A 13,858-nucleotide genomic window follows, 5' to 3' on the forward strand; every position below is an offset into this window, starting at 1 on the left:
AACCCAGCACCCAGGGCTTCTGTCCAGGAGGGGTGTGGATACAGGCCCGGACTGATGGCACGTTAGTAGGGTTGTGTCAGAGACACAAGCACCCAGCTAGACTCTCAGGAACCGCCAGGTCTGATTCCACAAGGGACAGGGCAGCTCCTCCTCTTCCCCAGGCAGCTGCACTGAATGGCAGTTATCAGTACTGAGGTGCTGCTCACAGGCAGTTACCAGGTTGAGGTCAGCGGCACACAAGGAGGACGCCATGCCCCAAAACCTCCCTGTCTGCTGTAGACCCCAAGGAGTTTTTGGTAAAGAGTTGGGGTTTGCTCTGAGGTCCTAAGCCAGACTGTCCTGGACTCCTCTGGGCCCTGGCTGAGATTTCTAGAAGTGCCATGGGGAGTTTGGTGTCCAATTCCCATTGAGTTTTTATGATAGGTGCTTATCTGCCCTTTGCACCATGACAAGACTCCCCAAGAGTCAGTCACTGCCATCCCACCCCTATGGCAGCTGCATTCTGGAGTTTCCAGGTGCGCAGGACAGGAGGATGTGGGGTCTGAAGAAAGCTGCTCACTCTGTACAAGAGCTGCTGTGATGGTGCTGGCTGCCATGCTAAGAGCAGCAACCAGCCCTAGCAAAATGTTACCCAGAGCAGCCTGATACAGCCTCTTCCCATACCATGTGCACTGTGTAGAGACAAAGAGGGGCTGCTGGGGCAATACACATTTGACATGACAGCCACTGTCCCCACTACAGCCATGGTACTCAGCCAGAAGGCTCCCAGGATAACCCTATAGCCTCTGCCCGAGGAGCTAGTGCTAAAAAGAGAGCACATGGGAATGTCAGGCAAGCTGGAAATACAGAGCAAAAAGGTGAAGCCAGGGTACAGAGAAGGGAAGGAGGTGATCTGTGGGGCCATCTAAGAAGTCACTAACCTCACTGCTGGCACAGGACACCATGGTGGGTGCCAGCCCTGCTGTGTGGAGCTTTTCCAGCTGAGGCCTGCAGATGTGTGCAGGGCTATTAGCTGTCTTCGCAATGAAGTATTGAGCTGTGGCAAGTACTGTCTGGAACTCACGTTGGCACAACTCTGCTCCAGGGCCCAGCTACAAGGGCTACATTCAGGCCCAAGCATACTGCTAGCTGCCAACCCTGGGGAGCCAGCAATCGAGGCTGAAGGCTATCAAGGACTCACTGTCCCTTCCTCCTCCTCTGGCTGCTCTTGCACTGAATGGAGATTGCACAAGGCCAAGAGTGAGCACAGCCATAAGGACAGCAAGCACAAAGAGCCTGCTACAGCCCAGCCACCTGCATGGGCCTCAGCCTATCCCTGGCAATTGCTTCATAAGCAGCAAGGACCAAAGACTGATCTCATTCACACTCTGTGCATCCATGGCAGGGATCATCTCTCCCTTCTGTATTCATAGAGTCCTGCTCACAACTGGGGCTACCGGGCACAATGCAAATGAATAACTATTACTGACACTGCTGACTTCAGTGGCTTGGCCCCAGTGTGGTGCTCTCTCTCCGGGAAGGTGCATTATCCTCTGAAACAACCAAGGGGAACTGCCTCCTCTTCTATTCTACCACTAGACTGTGAGGTGTCAATCCCAAACAGGAAGGTCTCAGAGCCAGGCATGGGCATCAACACATGGGACTGGATCATCCCTTTACTGAACAGGGTGCAGGTGTGCCCACTGGGAGGAAGGGGAAGTTCACTGCACACAAAGGCAGGAGTTCCAGCAACAAGTACCAGGCTCACAGAAAGGGCTCTGCATACATACACACTGCCACTGCTCCCCCACAACCTTCACACTTGGCACTACAGACCTCAGAAATATGCAGCTGAACTGACTCCCTCAGGCACTGGGGTCCAACTTCTGCTCCCTACAACAGTTATGAGTGTCCATTCCAGACCCCAGTGCACAAGCCTATCACTCACCCCTTCACGGGCACCTTCAGGCCCTGCAGCCCAAAGACAGGGGCAGTTCTCTCTGTGCAGCCAGTGGAGCTTTACCACCTGGGGATCTAGTCATTGAAAGCATCTTGTATCCCTGGAGGGCTCAAACTTCTTGCATATCCCTATTTGTACTAATCCTTCTCTGCCACCCTCCTCTTCATTCTACTTGTGCTTCCAGCCTTCCTGATACCCTATTCCTCTGATACCTGCAGCCCATCAGCCTTATCAGAGCCCTGCAGGTGTTTAACCCCCTGCTTCCCCCAAAACTGTTCTTTCCCAGGAAGCTCAGGCCCCTCTATCATACAAGTCATTTTGGCAGTGGCCCTGGCTCCCCAGATGGCACTGCTACCGCTTGGCTTGGTTCAGCTCATCGGTAATAGCCAGGAACAGGGCAAATTCATCATGCCCTGATGCAGGAAGGAAGGAGGAAGCAGGTGCTTTCAAGGTGGATTATTTCTGCTACAGTTAATGCACCAAGTACATGGAAAAGGCTCTGAGAGACAAAAGATGTGAATGCAGTACAGCCAATACAGGGTAGCTGAAACATGAGGCAGGATCCTAAAAATCAGGCAATGGGATTAAAAACCATGAGAATATTATTAAATAATGCTGGGGGGGGGCGGGGGAGTTATTAGTCTTCTAGATTCTAAGCCTTCCAGCTGTTCCTGAGCCATGTTTTCCAGCTGTCTTCTGCAGCCACAGGTTAGAAATGTCTTTAAGTGAAAATAATTCTCACATAATCATGACTCCAGGAGCTGGTGCTTTAAGGGGAATGTAATATGTCATGAGACTCATGTCATGATAAAATTATGAGTGTTGGCAGTATTGTGAGTAGTACAGGGAAAGTCCCAGGATAGAAGAAGCTGTAGGAAACCAGAAAACACCAGCTATAAGGCTGTCTGTTGGGCCCCTTGCACAGAAGAATGATGATACAGACTTGAAGACAAGACTGCTTGTGGGTTTTCCTACAGGACCCCTGCCCCATTCAGTGCAGAAAATGTGCTTTGCTCATGTTAAGTTTTATTGCACTTGATGTGCAGCCCCAGGTTTCAGCTACTGAACTTTTTCAACCCCTGCTCTGAAGATAGAATCACTCTTTTCCTCAGGGACTTTTCCACAGCACTCATCACTACAGTATCTGAAGCCTTGATAGATGGCTCCTTGTGAGATGAGTGGGCATTAACCTTATTGTATGAAACTGAGGGAAACTGAGGCACAGATGGATTAAGGTCAAATCATACAATCATAGATAATTAGGGTTGGAAGGGACCTCAGGAGGTCATGTAGTCCAAACCCCTGCTCAAAGCAGGACCATCCCCAACTAAACCATCCCAGCCAAGGCTTTGTCTAGCCAGGTCTTAAAAACCTCCAAGGATGGAGATTCCACCACCTCTCTAGGCAACCTGTTTTAGTGTTTTACTGCCCTCCCAGTAAGAAAGTATTTCCTAATATCTAACCTAAACTTCCCTTGCTGCAACTTGAGACCATTGCTCCTTGTTTTGTCATCTGTCACCATTGAGAACAGTCTAGCTCCATCATGGGCAGCGGAAGGCTGGGGTTAATGGGGTTTAGCACCCCTCAAACATGGGGTAGTAGGTAGGGCTGCACGGGAGCCCAGACGTGGGCTCTGGGCAGCTGCAACAGGGAGAGGGGCGCTGGGGAGGTGAGCAGACTCAGACACTCCCAGTCTGGCATGTGGATCACTGCCCAGCATGACAGGCAGGTCTCAGTCTGTGAAGGGGAAGGGGGCAGGGGGCTGGAAGATCGAGACTCCCACAGTGAGGGAGGGAGTGGGGCAGAGGCAGGGCCAGGGTGAACGGGGCCCTGAGGTCAGTTGTGGGGCTATCGGAGCCCCGGGCAGCTCATCCAGGGCCACAGGGGGGCTCCCACCACTGTGTGCACCCTGGGGGAGGCGCAGGGTGGTATGCGCTGCCCAGATTTGTGTGGGAGGCAGAGGCAGGCTGCCACTGCAGGCTGGGACTCTGCACCCCTCTGCCTTTGCTACTGCTGTGGGAGTTGCACAGTGTCATGTGCCTGCCACCACCAGGCAGGCAGGGGACATGGCACAGTCCAGGGGTCGCAGGCACATGGCATCACAGAGCTCCCTAGGTAGTGGCAGCATGGCATAGAGCCCAGCCTGCAGTGGCAGCCTGCCTCTGCCCTGTGCACAAATCTGGAGAGAACGTGTGCCTCCCCCAGGGTGCACACAGTGGTGGGAGCCCCACAGCACCCCTGAACGAGCTGTCTGGGGTTCTGATAGTCTCACAACCTGTCCCGGCCCCGGGGCCCCATTCACCTCACCCCTGCCATTGCCTCCTCCCCACTCCCTCTCTCACTACGGGGGCTTCGATCTGCTCCCCCCTTCCGCCTCCACAGACTTACCTCATGGGGGGGAGGGTGGGGTGTGTATGCACATGTTCAGCCCCCCCCAAATAATATTTTCTCCCTCCACCTATGAGCTCCATCCTCTTTCAAACCCCCCTCAGGTAGTTGAAGGCTGCTATCAAATCTCATCCCAGTCTTCTCTATAGACTAAATAAGCCCAGTTCCCTCAGTCTCTCAGAAGTCATGTGCCTCAGCCCCCAAACCATTTTCGTTGTCCTCCACTGGACTCTCTAATTTGTCCGCATCCCTTCTGTAGTGGGGGGCTCAAAACTGAACCCAGTACTCCAGATGTGGCCTCACCAGTGCTGAATAGAAGGGAATAATCACTTCCCTTGACCAGCTGGCAGCGCGCCTACCAATTCAGCCCAGTATGCTGTTAGTCTTCTTGGCAACAAGGCCACACTGTTGGTTCATATTCAGTTTATTGTCCACTGTAACCCCTGGTCCTTTTCTGCAGAGCTGCTGCCCAGTTGGTCAGCCCCCAGCCTGTTTTGATGCCTAAACTGTTGCCCCCATGGGATTACTCCATCCTACGTACAGGACTTTGCACTTGTCCCTGTTGAACCTCATGAGATTTATGTTGGTCCAATCCTATGATTTGTCTCGGTCACTCTGAATCCTAGCCTTACCCTCCAGCGTATTTACAACTCCCCCCAGATGTATCTGCTTGTTTGGGGTGCCCAATCTAAAACCTGGGATCTGATTCCTCAGAGTATTTAATAGATTCATAGATGTTAGGGCCGGAAGAGACCTCCATAGATCATCGAGTCCGAATCCCTACATAGGCAGGAAGGAGTGCTGGGTTCAGATGACCCCAGCCAGATGCCTATCTAACCTCTTCTTGAAGACAAGAGGCACTGTCAATGGCACTTCTGCATGCAGGGCACACCTCCCATTAACGTTAGCAGTGGCAACCCCCATTCTCATCTCAGGCTGTCAACAAATGAGGAGCACACAGGTCTGAAAAGTTTGCTGTGGGCAACCTGACCTGCTCTGCAAACTGGGTGACTGGTGCAGCTCCACCACCTTTATCCAATTCATAACTGATAAAACCAGTTGACACCTGTGGAAGATCCAACTCATTTAATTTACTCTGTGGATTAATATTTGTTTCCAAAGACTATCAGTGCCAAAAGCTGGGACAGAATCCAATTCACCAGGGAAACATCCAACTGCCTTCACTGATGACCCTCCTTTCTCTTCCTGTAGCTTTGACATCATCCACAACAAATCTTTCAGGTTCTGCAACAAACAAGCCTGGGAGGCCTACAGACAACTGCCTCCTTCACAGCACAGTGCTGATTCATCCCCAGAGTAGGCCCACCTAGTGCACAGAATGAAACAGGGGTCTGCTGGAAAAGATAGCGCATGATCACAGAATTAAACACTGTATCTACCATCAGCCATATTTACAAGGGTGTTGCATTAAGGTTATACAGGCTATTGTATTAAAGTTACACAGCCATATTTACAAGGGTGTTGTACTAACGTTACACAGGCAACAGTAATTCTGAAATTTCCTGGCTTTTGAGCCTGTTGCACTCAATGCACTTGCCTTTGACATATCACTTGTATACAATTTTGTACAGCTTTTTAAACAGGCAAACTAAACAAACACCCTAAAAGTCCATCCTGTGGCATCATATTGAGTCCCAGGACAACTCCTCAGCTGGGATGGAACCTTAAAATCAGTGGTTCTCAATCTTGTTAGATTCGGGGCACCGCGCAGAAAATGCCAGCTCTTTGCTTTCACTTGTTTTTGACTACAGAAAAATACCATAGCAATTCTTCTGTTGCAAAGAGCTCACAAAAACCTCATTGGGTCCAAATGTTTTTGACACTATGGATTCCTTTTTGAAATCTCTGGCTTTATTTTTGAAATCTCTGGCTTTATTTTGTGAATGGTGCAGCACTCTGGCTAAAAATGACTGCTTTAGATCTAATGCATAGATCTCTTGCTTGAGCTAATGGAGTAACTAACAGCAGTAGTAGATTGTCATCCTCTGTGTAGACAACACTATAGAAGGATGACACATTCAGCAGAGCAATGGTGAAGCTCAGGAAACTTCCAAGCCCTGGAGGGGAGTGTGCCTTGCCTGCCTTAGAGAAGACATATATGGTTCTGCCTCTGTCCCTCTCCTGCCTCATCCAGCACCCTCAGTCTGAGTCTCCTTGCCCAATAAATCCCAAAACTCCAACTCCTGTCCAGTCTCAGTCTTGCCCTTCTCCATTTGCTTTCAGCATATTCTTCTTGCCCAGTCCTTGTCCAATCTATATCCTCCACCCAATTCCCAGATCTCCATTCTCCCTGCTCCTGTTATCCTCACAGCATACAGTCCCCTCCTGCAAGCTCCTTATCCCAGTCTTCCCTCCTTCCCTACCTCTCTCCCTACTCTTATCCCATCTGTATTTTGTTCAGCCTGCTCCCTCAATGCCCCCTCAATGCCAGCAGAGAAGTCACAGAAGGGAGAGTTCCCTTGATCTCAGTTCCCACGTCCAGAACCAGAACGGTCTGTGGCAGCTGGGAGAATCCTGCTCTATCCTTGCAACTTCAGAAAGGAGCATGCTTAGAGCAAAGGAATCCTTGGAGAAATTAGCTTTTGAACTCTAGCAAGTCTCTATAGAGTACATGCAAACTGAGATTATCAAAAGCCTCTGTCTTGACCAAATTTGGGTACACTTTCATAGGAATGGAAAACTGTACATCCCTAGAAAATTCCAGGCCCCTGCTCCCAGGCTTAGAGTATTAGGGCTGCTCAGTTAAGGCTTTTTATTATTTTAAAATGGCAAAAGAATGTATTTTCCCGTAAACTTGCTCTTGGAAGCAGGTAGACCACTTCTGCTGAAGTTCAATAATAGAAGCCTGAGGCAGTCACCCAGCATGGAAAATTTCAGCCCAAATGGTTCAAGTCAGTTGGCAAAGTTATAAGCAGCTGAAATCAGGCTCTTTTAATGGAAAGGGTCAAGGAAACCTGAATGACAGGCAATGCTGGCAGTTCCTATGGTAATCCTTAACTTTTGCCTACCTCCTTTGTTTTCTTTTCCTCTTTACTTTGTTCCCCTTCACTCTCCCTTTTCTCGCTGGTGTCTGAATTCACATGTTTGCCAGGCTCTCAACCCCCAGCATCTCCCACACAAATCTCACAGCTTCCCTCACACATTCTGATTGTCTGATGTCTCTTTTCCCCTCAGAACCCTTCCTTCTCTTCATTCATGACACAATTTCTTATCTGAGTCCATCTTTCTATTTTTACCGTCCCAATTTCATTCATTCACTGTTATCTGAGCCTATTTTAAAATCTGCTGCTGTCTTCTTTTGGCTATATTTCATCTTCCTCTGCCTGCCTCACCAGCCTCTCCCCTGTTCATTTTCTCCATCAGTCTTTCCTTTCCTGTGATTGTCCTTTACCATTTCTTGCCCATCTCCCAGCTGCATCTCTTTCATTGTGCCTATCTGCAGGACATTAGGCATTCACACTGTGGGAGGCCAGCTGCAGGCTGGCCTGTGCTGCCCAATCCTTTCCCATGATATAATTAAGGACTGCACTGGGAAGTATTACTGAGGTTTCCTCTCTCCACTTTTGAAGCATTTCCCCTTCCTCTACGCTCCCTCTCCTCCAAACACATGCAATATCAACTTCCCTGGTTTCTCTCAGCTCCTTGATCCTCCCTTCCCCAATCCTCTCCTAAGCCTCCACCCAGGAATCTGTTCCTATGGCTGGGAGTCTGAACACAAGCCCCTTCTGACCAGCCCTAGGGTTGGGTCCTGGGCATCCACTCACAGGTCTCATGTGGCTGGGGACCAACTGCACAAGGACCAATCTGTGCCCCTCTCTTCTTCCTACCTCTTGTGAGCATCTGGCTGCTGCCAAACACTCTAGCTGCCTCTCAGAGCAGGGAACATCAGATGTGTGGCTGGATGGGTCCACCTTTAATGCTCCAGCAGTACTGCTGGCTCATTTGGGCACACCAATGCAGCCTGGACCAGGCATATCGCAGCTGAGGGCCCATCTGGCAGATGTGACTGTACATCCTGACATACCTTTCCTCCTCCAGCAGCACCGTGGGCACAGGGAAACAAAGTGGTTAAAGGGTTCAGTGGCTTCATACTCTCTTGGAAACAACCTTCAGCTTCCCACAGCAGGAAAGGACAGGTGCCAGTAAGTTTGCAAGGTTATCGCTGGCTTGCCTGGCAGTGGTAATAGCTGAGCAGTTCTGTGTTTAGGGAAGAAGCAGAGCTGGGCAGAAGCAGGCTCTGTTCCTAGAAAAATCAGGGCAGCAGTGCAGTGTCACCCTCCAGCTGCCCCAGGAGAGCTGCTGAGGAGCTCCAGAGACAGCCACTCATGCTGGCCCTCCCCAACTGGCAGCACAGGGCCTTGGAAGACGTATATGAGGGGACCTGAGCACATAGGAGAGTCCCACAGGTGGAGGGTTCCACTTGTCCAGCCAAAGCGTCTTGATACCCCAATACCCCGCAGTCGCTTAGCTGTAGGTTATACCCCATTGTTAACACCAGATGCAGAGCTGACAACACAAAACTACTCCGTTCTGTGGCACAGTGGCTTGGAACAAAGGCTCAGAAACAACTTGGCCAAGCAAGCCTAGCCAGACACAGACTGGCAGCTCGAGTGAGTTGCTTTTATTTGAGGGGGGGCAAGACCCCTCTTGTAAGGCATCGGACTGCAGTGGGTCCCCGGGCAAGGCAAATTCATTCCAGCTAGCTCGGCAGTATGATCATAAACGCACTCCCAGCCTCTGCTTCCCAGGGACTAGCAGAAGCAGAGATTCCTCTGGAAGCTGCACACCCCCCATCAAAACTAGCCTCCCGCTGAAAAGATGCCTCTACCCCTCTGCAGCACTGGCTGCGGGAGCCACACCACACTCCAGGCTCCAGCTGCCACTGCCTTAGGTTGGTGGCTGTGGGCTTCACCCCGCACAGTACATCTCTGCTGGGGATAGTTTGGGGAGAATGGAGTCAGTCTTGCTGCGATGCAGACAGACCTGAGCAGCAAACTGCTGGGGAATCTGTGCTGCCTCCATGCTTCCAGCATTTGCCTGTCCCCGACCCTTTTGCCAGACAGCTCCTACCTTTGCGAGCGCTTTCCATCCCATGACTGCAGCACGGCTGCTCCCCACCAGACTGATGCTGAGTGTACAACGCACTGCTTTCTGCAGAGCAGTCTCTTCTCTAACTTTAACACCCCCGCGCATTGATTGATGCATACCGCAGTCACAGCAGACCTCGCTGCACAGAGCAGCAAACTGGGCTCCTTTCCCACACTCCCAGACCAGGCTCATCACATGAAACCCCCTAGTGGCAAGTTCCCTTCTCCTGGGGTTCACACTCCGCAGACAGCCCTCCAATCTAGCTGATCAATACCACATATACCTGCTAAGGCTGGGCTGGGTCATTAGCCCCTCTACCTCCCTTCACTCACACTTTCCTCTCTTCCTTGGCTGCAAACATCTGACTCATTACAGGTCAGTCACCAGGGAACAAGAGCTGAGCATGAGCCTTCTATATCCTTCCTCGCTTCAAATCCAGGGGAGGGATGGGGAGGGGGAGAGAGATAAAAGGATACTTTGCTGCACAGCCCCAGCCCTGATTTCCAGCCAAAGGACTGTCAGGCACCTTGATAAACTCCATCCCTATTTAAATTAGGACTTCTAAATAGTCCCATCAAAATCTGAAATAAACAACTCCAACACCTAACGTGCATTTGATCTAGAAGGCTCCAACATCATTACACACTCTTGGAGCTGAAACATTCTGCCTAAGGTGCTCTATGTATTTTCATTTTCCCCTACTGAAATGCAGCCATGTCTGGGATAGAGCACAGTAGCTCTTACACATCATCTTAGAGTACACATCCTTCTTTAGACTGTCTCTCCTTGGTGGGATGAACCATGCTATAAGAAATAGCTCATAGCTAATCCGGTGTTGGGGCTAAAAGTCTGAAGTGCAGACACTTATCCTGTATAAGGCTACTGGAACTGAGGCTCTCAAAGATCTTTCCAATGTAGCATCAATATTACCCATGTTTTATAAATGAAAGACTTGAGGGGCGCTGATGCCCATAATTCCTCCTGGAGCGGAGATGCTGAGCATCCCTGAGAGCTACAGGCCAAAGGCCAGATTTTCACTCATGCTAAGACAGGGGAGTCAAACTCATCTGTCCCTGTGGGCCAGTCTGCAGGCCAGATCCTATTCACAGACTCCTTTTCTTCCACCCTCCCATACACCCTTCCCCAGCATATCTGATCTGGCAGCCACTCCAGCTGGTCTGGGAGTCAGGCTATGTGCAGTGCAGATCCTAGAGCAGCTGAAACAGGTAACACATGAGATGCAGTCCAGCCAGAGCTTCAGTCATTCCAGGACCCACACTCCTTGCAATGTCTGTGAGTGCTGCATGCAGCACTGGTCCAGGACTAGCTGGAGCAGGCGATATGTGCAGCCTGTGTCCCAGAGCAAGTCTGCACATGGTGTAATCTGGCTGGGGTGGTCACCGCAAAGTGTGGCTGCCACTATAGCCAGACTGTGCTGCATGCAGCACCTGTTCCAGCCACTTCAGGATCTATGCCACATACAGCATGAGTCTCAGACTGGCTGCAGCAGCTGCCAGATCAGGTATGTTGAGGGAGGAGGAATGGGAGGGGAAGGGAAAGTGTCCATGGGCTAGATCTGGCCCATGGACTGGCTTTGAGCCACAGGTGCTGATCAGACCCAGGGGTGCAATACCAGAAGCTGGGTGGTAGGGGATTGTGGGCTGGATCCAGCTTGCAAACCTTATATTTGACAGCCCTGTCCACTTTCACCTCCCTCCCATCCTTTCCAAGGAATGTCTTAGTCCAGAAACCCATCCACCGGAATCAGCATGGTACTAATCAACATGAGGGAAGGTGATGGGCACCAGTCCTGAGTGAGTTGCCCAAGGTCACTTAGTGGCAGAACTAGGGAGAAAAATAACTCCCAATCTAGTTCTCTAACCCCTAGACCTGTGCAGGTTAACATGCAGCAAGAGCGTGCCTCCGTCCCAAAGGGTTTCACAGACAGGGGAACCACATCCGTCAGAGCTTGGGTCCCTGGCAGGTTGGAGGCGGCAGGGCAGGTGGCTCATCCTTATACAGTACCCGCATGTATAAGGCCTGCAACATCACCAGAACACACGGCTGGTAAGTAACTTAATTAATATGACAATGAGATTATTTCCCAGTTGCTGTGTAATTACATCTTAAATAATAGCTGCTGGAATAGGCCAGCACAAGGCTCCTGGGTAAGGGCTGGAAACGCAGTGAAAACGATGCTGCTGAAAGCAGGCCCCCAACTGACAAAGCACTTGAGGTTGAGGGACAGATCCTGCTCTCAGGTACCTTGGGGAGAATCTGGAACAACAGCATCAATGCTGGTGGAGGAGCTGTGGATGTGCACCAGGGTGGAGGAGAGCAGAGGCTGGCTCACAGTCTTCCACTAGAAAGCCTCAAGGTGCAAGTTGGCTCAGAGAAGTACAACCTATGCTTTCACCCTCTCTGCAGGTTTGTGTATGGTGGGATGTGCCTCCCGCTGTAGAACTAACAGGTCCAAAACTGCTCCCTATCAGAGCTGCAGCTGGGATGTTAATGCCTCGTGGAAGGGTTGCAACAAACCACACTAAACAGGAACAGTTCATTTGACACAACTTCCAAGTCAGCAGCCCTGACTACTTTGGGTCATGAAGGACTCCAGGGCCCGGCTCACCAGAACACTTCTCCTGCCCCAATGCCAGAGCCTTACCCTAATGCAGCAATTATCACAAGCTACTAATCTAGAAACCCCCCAGAGGTTCAGTTACACAGTGGGTGCATCTACATGTTCATTAATACCCAGTAGTTACTGCGCATTTAGTTTAATACTTCATTAAGAAAGTACTAACTAAACACGCAGTAACTACATTTACTGTGCAGTAGTGCCGGCGCATGGTTTTTTGTAACTGTTGCTGTGCAGTAGCCTAATAACACTGTGCAGTAGCTTATCAGCATGTTTTTTGAGCAGCACGTACTGCGCAGTGTTATTAGGCTACCACACCGTAAGCATCTCATGTAGACGTGCCTAATATCCCTCTATTCCTGCCCTAAGCTGTTGTGGCAACATCAACCAGGTGTTGGACCCCACCCAAGGCTCATTTACATTTCAGCTGCAGCTTACAGCAGTCAATATCTCCCCCCCAATAAATAAGATTTATGAGACAGTCTGTTGTGTAGAAGCAAAATTACCATATGTCATTGAATTAATGGCTGGATACATACAAGGAAGTCTGAGAATTGTGCTTTACTAATATTGCACCTTTGAGTGTCACCCTTCTGTGGCCATCTGGAAGGAGTCAGCTATAACCTGGCAGATCAGCAGTGACATGTGTCCAATGTGAAGAGAGAAGAGGTGAAAGCACAGTCTGAGGTAAGGGCTTTACCAGCACCCGGCTGAGATAGCCACTAGGCATGTACAAAACACCATCGTTTCGTTTCGATGTCTGTTTCACCATTTCAAAGGGACAATGTTTCATTTCATCATTTCATTTCATTTTGAAATACTGTCCTGTTTCGTTTCGTCAAAATTATTTTGCTGTTTTGATTCGTTTTGATGTTTCGCCCATAGGCTATAATGGGGAATGATGAAAATGCCTAAAACACTGTCATTTCTTGCCTGATTTGGATGTAAATTGCAGGGATGGTAGCTCCTTCTGAGGGCATGAAGCCTGCCAAGGAGATAGGTGCAGAGGTTTCTCAGAAACTGCACCTCAAAGTCTTGAAAGCAAAACTTGCCGGCAGCCTCCTGTCATCCGGCATGCAGATCCAGGAGGGCTGTGTTGGACTCCTTCCGGGGGTGTGGGCCCCTGGATCTGCACCAGATTACAGGAGGATGCTCCTGCCGCCTGGGACTGGCACTGGGCACAGCCTGTGCCCAGCGCAGCTCCATGTAACTCAGCCCAGCAGCAGAAGGTGGAGCATAGAACCGGCTCTGCCCACCTCCTGCTGCCGTGCTGCACTCTGAGTGGTTCCGTAGCCCCACGGCGCTCAGCCCAGTGGCAGGAGGTGGAACACAGCACCAGGGCTGCGCTCTGCCTCTCACCACTGGGCTGAGCTCCGAGCAGCTTTTTGTTTTGTTTCAATGTCGCTGTTTCGAACTCGAAATGTGTCAAAACAGGTTCGAAACAAAACACTCAGCGAAATTTCACACAGCCCTAATAGCCACATGCCTATGAAGCATTAGAGCAGCAGATGAGCCACGCAGGTCAGTGCCAAGGAAGGAGGCCTGCCATTCCATGCCACCAGGGATCTCATGCAGACTACAAGCTGTCCAGGCAGGCTCCTTCGAAAGGCTCGAGAGTCTCTGAATGCTTATTACCATGTCTGTTTCAAATGTTCCTTTGCCTGTAAAACCAAGTGACCTATGGGCCCAGTTTTGCCACTGTGTAGCCCCAGCCGCCGTCCAGGTGGACTTGCATGGAAGACCTAGCTCTTAATTGAATCCGACCAGGCGGGGCTCAGAGGGAA

The 13,858-nt window shown here is 50.5% G+C and overlaps 1 protein-coding gene across 8 annotated transcripts in view; it reads right to left on the reverse strand.

Moving 5' to 3' along the window:
- The window catches only part of EPB41L1 (erythrocyte membrane protein band 4.1 like 1), a 148,519-nt gene that overhangs the window by 68,626 nt on the left and 66,035 nt on the right, over positions 1-13,858 (reverse strand). Inside the window, exon 1 of one of the 8 annotated variants that reach the window (XM_025205396.1) lies at positions 9,419-9,466. The exons of the other annotated variants lie outside the window; for them this stretch is intronic. The gene's annotated coding sequence lies outside the window, so the exon portion shown is untranslated. Of the gene's footprint in view, positions 1-9,418; positions 9,467-13,858 lie in introns of those variants that run through there. 8 annotated transcript variants of the gene reach the window in all.

This window comes from Alligator sinensis, unplaced genomic scaffold (genome assembly GCF_000455745.1).
Source record: "Alligator sinensis unplaced genomic scaffold, ASM45574v1 scaffold511_1, whole genome shotgun sequence".
In the NCBI taxonomy this organism is placed as follows: Eukaryota; Metazoa; Chordata; order Crocodylia; family Alligatoridae; genus Alligator; species Alligator sinensis.